We start from the raw sequence: 12,820 nt of genomic DNA on the forward strand, positions 1-12,820 counted from the left end.
TTCTTCCTCCCGAGGAGGACCCTAGAGAGAGCCAGCCTGAGCCCTCACCATTGTTCCTTCCCCAGCAGCACTCACAGAATGATCCTCTAAGACCTCCCCTCCAGCCCTAGCTGGGTTCCTAATTTTCCAGCTATTTAATATCTTCTTTATGTCTCAGTGAATGTTCCCAGGCAGAGTGGCCAGACAGACTCATACTGACAGTTCTTATCAGCCAGTCCCATCCTCCTAAAGATCTCCAGAATCAGCCACATGGACCTGATGCTAGAGGCCTGTCAGCATTGGGGGACCCAGGAGAAGCAGCTCAGGTCTTCAGCAGAAGCAGGGCGGTTCTCCCAGTGGTTTTCCTTGACTGTGAGGAACTAGCCTGCTGCTTTGCTCAGGAGTGAGCTGCCGGCTCCCCTTTGATGTGTTGCGTCTGTTCAGAACCAGGCAGGGGTGCTTCACCGTGGCAGCACTTGAGTTAGGCAGTGGTTCATGGACTCTTCTCCCAGGGCCCCACACAAAACATTGTTAGCACAGACCTGCCACTCAGATCAAGGTGGCCAGCAGAGCCGTCAGAGAATAGCCTTCAGAAGATGAATGGCAAGGCCAGCCGGCAGCACGTGAGGCCAGGGCAGAGACGCAATGAACTGTGCCATGGCGCCCCGAGCCTGCTGCCAAGGCCGCCTTGGAGCTGAGATGGAGGCGGGGTGGCTGAGAGATGAGTTTGATGTGCATGTTTGGGAAGAGGGCTCCATGGAAAGTGCTGTAGGGGCCTTGGCTGGGGACCACGTGAGCCCTTGTGCGGAGAGGGCCTGTGTCTGTGGATCTGGGGTCCACCACAGGCCACTGAGATGGGACAGGGCTGGGAGGGTTGAGGAGGGGAGATCCTGAGTGAAACTGTGAAATCGGGCCCAGCCTCATGTGGAAGGTGAGGAGAAAGGACCCTTCCGGAGGGCCCCCCCTCAATCCTGTTGTGCCTAATTCAGAGGGTTGGGTGGAGGCTCTCCTGAAGGGCTCTGAAGAGTGCTGCACCCACAGCTGTGTGCCAGGAGTGGAGACAGGACGGTCGATACAAGAGGGGCCCCTGTCATGTCAGCGGCTGGGTCCCCTGGGGCGGCCGGGCACTGGGGAATGGTGACCTCGCCGTGCCGCGCCTCTGCCACAGTCTCCCATGGGTCCCCACTGCCAAGAGTTTCACCCACCTCCCAGCCTCAGCCATGAGCACCCGCAGGATGCGGTGCCACCCACCCCGGTGCCCGCTCCCCTTCCGGACGCTGTCTCCACCCTCAACTGCCGCCCCCTTGGGAAAGCCCCCGCTCCTTCCCGACCTCACAGCATGCCGGGTCTGGGGCTTCCGCTGGGCGGCTTACCTGTTTTCCACCCCCGCTAGACTGGGAGCTCCAGGGCAAGGCCGTAGCTGCCTTGCGGATTGTTACGTTGTCCAGCTTGTCTCCAAACGTGATACCCAGCAGGCGCCTAATAAACTTGTGTAGAAAGAGTGATGGATGTTTGCTCTTTTATTTATTCTTCACAGAGCCCGTCTCTGCTTGCTAAAGTCCTCGAAGCAAGTGTGCAGTGTCTGACGGTCTTGGGTTGCTTCTGACTCATGGTGGCTGCTTGGGGGTCATGCTGGAAACATGGCACCCTCAACTCCTGCGTGGAACCAGTTGTCCCCACTGTGATTCCTCTTGCTGCGGCTGGCCCTGCCTTCGTGGCATTAGCGCAGCAGGGAGTTGCGGGCTCACTGTCTTAACGCCTGTCTCCCCCACCAGACTAAACCCCAAAGGGCAGAACTCTCTCATACACTTAGGACGGAGCAGGTCTCAGGTTATTGCCGGACGGACCAATGGATGAGTGGATGGACAGAGCAAAAAGATGAAAAGACAGGAAGGCAACTGGGGTGTGACAGGCAGGGTGGCCTGACCCTCCCTGTGTGGACAAGGCTTGGTGGGAGGTGCTGGGCATGGCTAGGAGGACTTGGGGTGCAAGGTGTCCCCACAGCTGTCCTGAGGGCAGAAGCAAGGGTGAGCCTCCCTCCCGCTAGAGCTGGCAGAATCTCCAAAATAGAGTCTGGACCTGCAGGAGCAGTGGCCCTTCCCAGTGAAAGAACGCCACTCAGAGTTGAAAGTTCTGGGGTCTCAGGGACCCCTGAAGTCCATTCTTGAGCCCTTCCCCTGGCTGTGGCCTCCCCTTAGGCAGGGGAAAGGGGGCCAGTGGGGAGCTTCCCCAGGGGCCTCTCTGCAGGAGGCCGCTGGGCACACGGTGGCTCGCGCTGGGCGCTGTCAGCAGAGGTGCCTGGATCCAGACCCTGGTGGAGACAGCAGGCCAGGAAACCAGTGGACCCACCGCCCCCACTGGGGCCCCATGAGTTACACCAGCCAGGCCCCACCGCTGAGGTACCAGGCAGAAAAGGCCTTGGTGAATGGGGCAAGAGGCCAGGGGCGATGGGGAAGGCCAGGAAGAGAGCAGAGAGGCCTTCACTCACACGCAAGTGCACGCCCCAGGGGCGCAGGCCTTGGGATACAGCTTGGGGTGGGGGTGTGGGGGGCTCCCTGCTTGTTCCCGCTAAGGCTGGCACCCCAGCCCTCTCTTTTGGGTGTCCCCCATGCCTGGGCTGTGCCATAGCACAGTTCATGGGAGCCTCGCCCCCAGGCCCTGAAGCCCTCACTGCCCCCAGCCCTGCTGCAGGGTTGGCCTCCCTTCTGTCACCCCACCTGCCGCTCGCCACTCTGTCTCGGGAAAACCCACTGTGATTCCCTTCCAAGGTTGACCTGCCTTCTGGTGGCTTCTGCCCCATTCCAGCTCCCCTTTCCCCATGGGATCATTAGACACCAAGCCCTCCCGAGGGCCCAGCCATGTGGGGGTGGAACAGGGCAATCACAGAAGAGGGAAGAGCCCTTTCTGCATGGAGCTTGCTTCTGGAGGGGAGAGAAAGACCACCAACAGGAAGTGGGTGGGCTGCGTCGTGTGTGGAAAAGCGGCACGCTGGGGCCAATGAAGCAGGTCAGGGGAGCAGCAGGGGTTCTCCCAGGATTCCCTCCTGCAGCATCTGTGCACCCCAGGCCTTCACCCCAGCACTGCTGACCTTCGGGGCTGCTTCCATCCCTGGTGGGGGCCGTCCTGGGGATTGTAGGGTGTTCAGCAGCTTCCCCGAGCTAGATGCCAGGAGCCACCACCACCAACGCCAAAAAAAGATAGATGCATTTGCCACCTGGCTGGTTTCTCTCTGTAAACGTGAGCTGAACTGCTGGCCCAGGATGGTTGACATAGAGAAAGTCTGTGATTCCCGAGAGTCCTGGTGATGTGAGGATGTGTAGCTTAATACAGAGTCTGGTGGAAAGAGAAAGACTTCTCTCCATAGGTGTGCAGAGAGGGTTAGTACATGCACGTTTGTTTCCTGGCTCTTTCCAGGGGCTCCCAGAGGAACTTGAAGCAGTGAGGCAACCCAGGCCTTAGCTGGTGGTGCCATTCTCCCATAAAAGGAACCAGGCTTTTGGTGAAAATAGCTTATTCTGGCTGAGCATGGTGGCTCACACCTGTAATCCTAGCACTTTGGGAGGCTGAGATGGGCAGTTCACTTGAAGCCAGGAGTTCAAGACCAGCCTGGCCAACATGGTGAAACCCCCATCTCTACTAAAAACACAAAAGTTAGCCAGGCATGGTAGTGCACACCTGTGGTCCCAGCTACTCGGGAGGCTGAGGCACAAGAATTGCTTGAACCTAGGAAGTGGAGGTTGCAGTGAGCTGGGATCGCACCACTGCACTCCAGCCTGGGTGACAGAGACCCTGTTTCAAAAAAAAAAGAAAAGACATGGGCTTATTCTTTGGCTGGAGCAAGGACTGCGAGGTGAGCCCGAGCATCATGTGGTGTCAGGAAGGAAGTGCCCCAGCAATGGCAGCAGGTTTCAGGGACACGGGAGCTAACAGAAGGAGCTCCCAAGGGTCACAGCTGGGACATGGGACTAGCAAAGCAGAACTGGACTGTGACCCAATGCATAGAATATCCACAGGTCCAGACTGATAGAAATCATTCAATAAGTAGATGGAAGAGACAAATCTCTTGCACAGAGTAATTCCAAATAATTCCGGTAGATACTTCCCCCTCAAGGAGATAGAACGTAGCTCCCCACCCCTGAAGTATGCACAGTGCTTAGTGACTTGCTTCCAAAGAGTACACATCGAAGGTGGGAAACGAGCTTCACTGAGGAGAAACCTGGGCAGCTGTGTCTTAGCCAGCTGGAGGCCTGTGTCATCAGGGATCTTCCTGTGCCTAATACATACCCTCGATGCCACGGGATGAGGGGGTACTTCACATGGTCTTCCTTCCCCAACCGCATCACCCCAATGTAACCATGAACCAAACATCAGATCACTCGAATTGCGGGACAATCTGCAAAATACCTGACTGGCACTCCTCAAAATGGTCAAGGTTATCAAAATCAAGGAAAAGCTGAGAGACTCAGCTGAGCCTGGAGGAGCCTCAGGAGATGTGATGATGAAATGTCGCATAGGCTTCTGGATGGAGTCCTGGAGGACAGAGAGGGCGTTTGGGAGAAGCCAGTGATGTCTGCACACCGCAAGGGGTTCAGGCAATACTGTTCATTCGTGGTGACAAATCACATGGCAGTGTAAGTGGTAGAACCTGGGTGTTGGGGACACAGAAGCTCGGCACTAGCTTTTCAACTTTTCCGTAAATCCAAAAGTTTGAAATAAAAAGTTTATTTAAACTGTGTGTGTGTGTGATATAAACAGTTGTGACCCAGCACTCATGAGCTAGGAGTGGTGCAGGCAGACTCTAAACAGAGAAACGAAGGCATCCCGCCTTCTGGGAGAGATCGGTGCTACAGAAAAAAACAGGGCTGTGAAATTGCAACCTGCCCCCAACACCCGCACACCTGATGTCCTGATCTCCCACATGTGAGCCAGGGGAAGAGGGGAGCAGCAGGCAGGGTCAGAGAGGGTGAGTCCCCTGTGGGCCATGGGAAGGACACAGAGATAATGCCCCTCCACGCACATGGTGGGGACATCCTGGGATGAAGGGGTGTGGGGGAACATAGCTGCATGTGGAGTGTGTGCACACCTGTGCAGCATTTGTGGGCACATGTATTTGTGTGTGCGAGTGCACATAACATAGTATGTGTGTACACTTGTAGCATCTGAACTTGTGCAGTGTGTGTGTGTGTGTGTGTGTGCATGTGGGAGTGACATGACCAAGCCTGTAATGGGTGAGCAGAAGCTTCTTTTCCTGGCAGCTGTGGCAGCTCAGGTGAGAGAGGATTACAGGGGGGGCGACATGAGGAAGGTGGGGAAGGTGGGTGGGCAGCCCAGGCAATGAAGGAAGGGTCAGTGTCCAGGAGGCACCTGGGGCTTTGGCTGGAGCCACAGATGTGCAGTGGGTGTGATGGAGGGAGTGGGTGCTGGGTTTGAGTGGGGGTGCAGGCAGGGCATTGTGGGGTGCCCTGGAAGCTGCTGCGTGCTCCTGTTTACAGTGTGGGAGACGCTGCTAGGGAAGACCCAAGCCGCCTCCAAAACGAAGGCCATGGTCAAGAGACTCGCTGGCCAGCTGGGGCCGCCTAGCAGAGATGTCCTGGGGCCTGAGGCTCTGTCGGTCCCGCCTTCCTGGCTGTTGGCAGTGGTTTCCACAAGTCTAAGAAACCCAGAGCGCACTCCTGGCAGAAGGAGAGCCAGGGAGGCCTGCCTGCCCACAAACATCTTCCCACACTCCCCTGAAATTCTTCACTTTCTCAAAAGGCAAGACGTTCTTGTAATTAGAGGTGAATCTAGGCTGATGCCACCCTCTCAAAAAGAAAATGTGCCCGTGCACCAGGCATTTGCACTTGCCTTTGAATGCAGCCATCTGTGGCCTGCTGTTTCACACTGAATTGGGACGCCCGGCCTGCAGTCCAGGCCAGGTGGAAGGACACACCTGGCCCTGATGCAATGTCGAGTCCAAGGCAGGGATGAGGGTGGGAATGAGGGTGACCCCTCCTCAGCTTTCCAAAGGAACAGCTTCCTTCTGGACAGTCCTAGAAAGGCCAGGGGAAGAGGAAGAAAAGAGGGGTCCCTAGCACCATCACCAGCTCCCTGTGGCAAGTCATAACCCATGCCTCCAAGCAGACAGTCCACAAGACAAATGCACACCTACTGCATGCCAGACCCTTATCTGGGCCTGGAGGAGGGCAAGATGGACATGAGCCTGTCCTCATGGAGATTCACGCCCATGCCTGAGACAGACCCTGGCCAAGTGAACAGCAGGAGCTTAAGAGGGAGGTACAGGGAGGGCTTCCTGGAGGAGGTGGCCAGACAGCCAAGCAAAAGGGAAAGGTGCCCATGTGGGGATGACCAGCGCATGGGAAGGCCTTGACCTCCTCTCGCCCTCCAGCTTGGATTTTCCCTGGGGGTGCGAGCCATTGTTTCACATAGACAGTGACACACCCCACTTTGCATTTTGTAAAGTTCCTTCTAGAATGCCATTGGAGGTCAGAGTGGAAGTCAGGAGACATGGAAAGTGGGTACTATTGGAGTCTTCCTGGGACAAAGTCACAGTACCTGAACCAGGGAGGAGGTGACCCAGGACAGACAGAAGAGGAACAGGGTCTAAGCAGCCTGGAAGGTGGCCGCCCGCAGCTGTGAGGAGCAGGGAGAGTGGTGGAGGATGTGGCTGGGCCGCCATGCGGACAGGGATGGGGAGGCTGGGGGCAGAGGCTTGCTGAAGAGTTTGGTGTCTCCCCACTGGTCTTTCAGTGCCCATTTGTAAAATGAGGGAGGTGGATGGACTATTCGCCAAGTCCCCTCCTAGCTCAGGACCCCTCCGAGGTGGCGTACGTGTATCCCGCGGCCATAGGGAGGGCTCAAACCCCAGCACCTCCAAACTTCAGGAACCACAACCTGTGGCACAGTCTTGGCTCACTTTGATTAAACATTCAGCTGTACTCGGCGGCAGCCCACGTCCACAGCAGATGCCCTTTCTGCATGGATGACTCACCAGAATTAATGTTCATTTGATTTTTACTATAAATTACGCCTCACATAATTTCTCCATTATGGATAGAGGATGGCTCCTTGGGAAAGGCTGGAGTGGCTATTTGGTCACTCATGCTGGGGAAGCGCTGAGTCATCGCTTCTCCCATGCACCGGCTGGCGGCAGAGGCGGCCACCCGGGCCATGGGCAGGTGGCCTAATGGATGCATCTCCCGAATCCACTAATGGGAGTGGCTCACCTTGGCCCCCAGAAGAGGAAGAGGGGAGTAGGCAGTGAGAGCTCCTGTTTTCTTGAACCACCTGAATAGGGAAGATTGTGATGTGGAAGGCAAAAAAACAACACAAAATATCACGCTTTTAAAGATGGAAGGATCTCCTTTCTTCCCTACCTTTTTCCTTCAAATATCATGGCCTATCCCCAGAATCCATACAGTCCTGGGCAAAATGAGTCAGGTCCCAACCCCGGAGTGCTCTCAGGCTCGGGAGGAGACAGGTTGATCAGGTCATCTGTGAAGCCAGCACACTGCGAAGTGTGTGGGAAGAGCCGGGACTTCCCAGAGGAAGTGGCGCCTGCTGTGGCCGCAAGGCCGAGAGGCGGGCAGCATGCACCGGTGGGGGAACAGCATGTGCAAAGGCCCTGGGGAGAGGACCTGGGGACGCCATGTGCCCGAGGGAGAGGGGTAAGCACCGAGCATGGGTGGGGCCAGCTCCCATCCCAGAGCTGTGCTCCTTTGTTGGAAAAAAGAGGGAAACACCAGGAGGCTCTGATGTCGTCCTTAAGGAGGGAACAGGCACCATCATTATTCCGCAGATGTCCCTTCCACATGAGGACATGGCCCACAGTGGGCCTGGGGGCCTGACTCAACCACCTCAGGCTGTGAGGGAGGGCATGTCACAGAAATGGAGGCAGGGCTTGGGAAAGGGGACAACAGCAAGAGAGGCTGCCGTCTTCTTTCTTTTCACCCGTTTTGAAACCACAGGCTACTTTGTAAAAATCCGACAAAACCAGGATTGTGACTCATCAACCCCGACTCCCCGCCCAGTGGAATAAACCAATTTGCTTAAGCCTCCCACTGATCTTGTACATTTGTCTTTTTTTTTTTTTTAATATCTGAAGCTCAAAAGAAACTAAAGTTTACATGAAAAAAACACCCTAAAAACCTAGCCTACTAGATTGAAACAGACTCGTGCTTATCTGTTTTCCAAAAGAACTGAATTAAAAAACGAAGCCCACAAACAGAACGTCACGACTTTCACCTGCACCAGCCCCACCACTGCTGCTCAGCCAGGGTGCCTGGAATCGCTCAGCCTGGGGTGCCCTCCCTGGCCCAGCCCGCACCACAGGAACAGGAAGCCAGGCGCACAGTGGGACCCACCGGGCAGGGTTTCGATGGGCCCCACAGGAATCCCCTCCCACACATCGTTTCTGGGACACGGTTCAACAACCCGTGGCGCAGACGTTGTCCCGTCACTGTCCCTGTTTGCAGATGTGGAAACTGAGGCTCAGGGTGGCCATTTACCTAAAGTTCTTCCCTTGTAAATATCAGAGTGGACCTTGGCCCTGGACTCTGCTGCCAAAAAACCAAAGGACACAAAAGTCCTAAGAGAAAGCCTTACTCTTTTCTTCCTCCAGACATCGGGTTTATACGGAACAGTAGATACACGATTCCATTTATCTCAGTGGTTCTCAACTGGGGCAATTTTGCCCCCCAGGAGAGCATTTGGCAATGTCTGGAGACATTTTTAGTTGTCATGACCGCGGTGGGTAGCATCTAATGGGTAGAGGCTGGGGTGCTGCTAACATCCTACAATGAACAAGAAGGCCTCCACCGCAGAGAACAATCCAGCAACAAATGTCAGTAGTGGTCCTGGAACCCTGATTTAGGTAAAACGGTGTTGGTAAAATACGTGAATGCCCGCATGCAGAGAAAGAGCTAGAAAGATATGTACCCAAATGTCTACATTTGTTTATCTCTTGGTGAAAGGATTTGGGTGATTTTTTATTTTTCTATGTTTTTCTGTACTGTTTGAATTTTTAAAGAAACAATGTCCATGTATCATTTTATAATCAGGAAAAAAAAGCTGTTTTCATTTTGTAAAAATAAAAAAGGGCTTCAGGACTTACCGATTCTGATCCAGCCCCCTCACTAACTAGCGGTCAGGAGCAGCTCTCCGGGAAATATGTCTATCTGGAAGTGAGAAGAGCAATCCTTCTTGCATTATATTATGGGAATATAAAGTAACATTGTCCTGGAAAAGCTCTCTGAGCTCAGAGGAGAAAAATCGTTGAGAATCCTGAGATATTACTTCCCTCATATATTTCCCCTCCGAGCTGCTGTGTAGGTTTTTGCAGCATAGAGATTTAGGAGACCCGGCCTCGGTGAGGGCCCCCTATTTGCCAGGTACCTGGCCTGAGAAGGAGGAGCACGGATAGGCCCGGTGAACCTCCTGCCCTGAGGGTGCATGGAATGGAAACTCCCACCTTTCAAAGATGGCATTTAGTCCCGGGGTGATTTTGATTTTGTCTTGAGGGTGGGTCAGGTCTGGCTTTTCCAGCCACGGTATAACTGTCATTTGGGGTGGGATCATTCTGTATTGTGAGGGCCGTGGACTGGACATTGTAGGATGTTTAACAGCAACCCTGGCCTCTATGTGTGAGATGCAACACCTCTCTTGCAATGGAATTACTGTGTAGTGCTAAAAAAGAAGCAGAAGCCTCATTGTAGAGGGATCAGAGCACCTCCGCCACCAAATCCAAACAACTGAGCGTGTCTACAGACAAGGGCACGTGCTAGTGCGGGAGTGACAAAGTCACACGGGTGCAGACCCCTTGGCTCCAGCCTGCCGGGTGTTCTGACGAGTGGACTTCGTAGCGATAACACAGGCTCCTGAGTCAGGATACTGGTTTGCTGCATTTCTGAGTCACTGCTCATGTTTTCCATCTTCAAAAATTTTCCATTTGTGTCTACCCCCTCCAAGACAGCCTACTGCCCAGACAGGACCCCTAGTGGTCTGGACACCCCCAAGTCCCCCAGACAAGCCTCACTAGGCCGTGTGAGGTGTGGGACCGGGGCTCCAGTTTTCCTACAAATAATGACATGACAGGTAGGCTGTGTTCCAGCAGCCAGGGTGACAGGAACCACAGAAATGAGCCCACGAACGCTAAAAAACAAATCTCTCACTTCCTGGGATTGCATAAAGCCAAGGACTAATTGTGAGAAGGCCCACAGAGAGGCTTCTGTGGCCACCCTGCACACCAGTGCCTGACATCAGAATGAGAAGATGAACTTCAAATTGAGCAAGATAAAACCAGTTTGGGGAATGCAATATCTCACCTCTCTTCCTGTCTTTTAAAAAATCCATAATTCATAGAGAACCCAGTCAGGGGTGTGCAGCCCAAACTGAATTATCCTTTTTTCTAAAGACCTGCTTGGAAGAGGCATTTTCTTGACATGGAGAAAATAAAAAGCAACTCTTTTGAGCCCATGTCCCCTGATCTTGACTTCCTTGCTACAGAACCTTCATCCCACAGGGATGGGAACGTTATAAACACATGCTAAATGACATTCTAAAACGCATGCTAATGACACGGCTAGGAATTTATCCTGCTGCTGTCCTCACACAGGCCCAAAGGATGAATATACTGGTTTATTCATTGCGAAGCCGTTGGTAATAGCAACAGACTAGAAACAACGTAGGTACCATCACAGGATTGGTTAAATAAACCCCATTCCTCCCTTGTGATGGAATTACCACGTAGCACTAAAAAAAAGAAGCAGGAGGCTTATTGTATAGTGATCAGAGACACGTCATTGCGTTGGTGAAGCAAGGTGCAGAACAATATTGTATGCTACCATCTGTGTTTATTTTAAAAAGGGGGAAAAAATACATGTGTGCACTGGCATCTGTATACCCTGTGCATCCCCAGGCTAGCTGGTTCCCAGGAGGAGCGGGTGGCAAGAGAGAGGCTACAAAGATATCTCCCGCCCCACACTTTTGTAGGTTTTGCTTTTTGAACCAGAAATAAGTGCTCAGAAATCAATGTACAAGATTGAACTTCCTTAAAAACAAAAACAAAACCAAAAACATACTGTGATAATTTGTTATAAAAAAAAAAATAACATCATAGGGGAGGGCAAATGAATTCCTATGAAACAAACCTGAGCGTGTTGCCTTAGGGAAGCCCGGCCCGTGCTCTGGACCTCAGCATTCTCCATGCAGCGGTCATTTTCTAAGGATCCCCTGCTTTTCTAGTATTTTGTGACGCTTTGGTGTCTTCCAAATAACAACATGGGGCCCGGCACAGTGGCCCACGTCTGTAATCCCAGCACTTTGGGAGGCCGAGGTGGGCGGATCACGAGGTCAGGAGTTTGAGACCAGACCAGCCAACATGTTGAAACCCCGTCTCTACCAAAAACACAAAAATCAGCCAGGCGTGGTGTGTGCACCTGTAATCCCAGCTACTCGGGAGGCTGAGGCAGGAGAATTGCTTGAACCCAGGAGGTGGAGGTTGCAGTGAGCTGAGATCACGCACTGCACTCTAGCCTGGGTGACAGAGTGAGTCTCTGTCTCAAAAACAAACAAAAAAAACCCCACAAATAACAACACGGCCATCCGCGTCCTCTAGTCGTGGGCCAAAACTTATTCCAAAGCTCTTGTCCCTTTAACCTTCATTTCCTAAAGCAAAGTAGAGATGGTTTTGGTTGATACACGGACAATTATTATGCTAATGTGCCTGTGCTCATTATGATGGATATTTCCTATTTGTGGCAAGTGATAGAGATTTTTCCATTCACTATGATAGAGCAAAATTTCCTTGTCAAATCATGCATTTAAATAATGAAAGAGCAAAACAATACGAAGAAAATCATAGCACAGCTAGGCCTGCAGATGCAAAAATTCAGAGAGCTGAGACCCTGCTGGCTGAAATTTGGGGTCCATGGCTCTGCACACACCACCCCATCTCCCCAGAAAATCTACTTGACTTTCAGTGACCAGGCCTTTTGGATTCCCTGAATCAGTATGATGAAGAGAAGAGAAAAAAACTAAGCATTTGCTGTGAGCTTTCAATGTCTCTGCAGAGCAGTAGATCCAGGTGTCCAGTCATCAGCTGCGGAGGGGGGAGACGGTCTCCTCAAAGAACAGTGTGCTTTTTACTTGGTCTGTCCATCTCTGAATAGCAATGATGACCTTCACTTTCTATTGCATTTGAGAGCGTATTTTCCATTCCACTTTTTGTCCATTCTCTGATGTCTATTATGGCTTAAGTGCTGCAAATCCTAAGCTGGTAAGAGAGGCCCTAAATGAGTCCTGGGTTTGGCCGGATCGACACTTGCCTGCAGCCCTTTCTTAGAGACATTGCAAACAGTGCCAGGGATGGGTTAGGGGAGAAAGCTCTCCCTCTGAAGAGCTGTGGTCTGAGAACTGGTTAATAGATGAGATGGTGATGTTGCTTTATGGGATACTTAAATGCAAGTGATCTCCAAATTACATTGCAGAAAAACACAGGAGAGGTTCTAGTGGAGCGGGACATAACGGCTTCTCCTAATTGGGGCAAAGAGAATTCCAGCCGCTCGGGCTGAGGGTGATATTTGCAGAGTCACTGTCACAGAGAAGCAGCATCTCACAAGCCCCCAGCTCTCCCATTTGCCTTGGAAATACCCAAAGTGCCTATTTACTTGGAGCTGGCTACAGCACGGCCCTCCTTGCACGCACTCTTTGAAACACATCTTCCCATTTGTTAATTTTCCTCTTCTAGAAAGCTTGTTAGTCTTTCCTTTCTACTTTCATTGAGGCTGTGAACCTGGAGCTGGGGAAAGGCAAGCTCCTGGGGAACCAGAGTTTCTGGCTGGTCTGT

The sequence above is a fragment of the Symphalangus syndactylus genome, chromosome 24, assembly GCF_028878055.3.
Source record: "Symphalangus syndactylus isolate Jambi chromosome 24, NHGRI_mSymSyn1-v2.1_pri, whole genome shotgun sequence".
In the NCBI taxonomy this organism is placed as follows: domain Eukaryota; kingdom Metazoa; phylum Chordata; class Mammalia; order Primates; family Hylobatidae; genus Symphalangus; species Symphalangus syndactylus.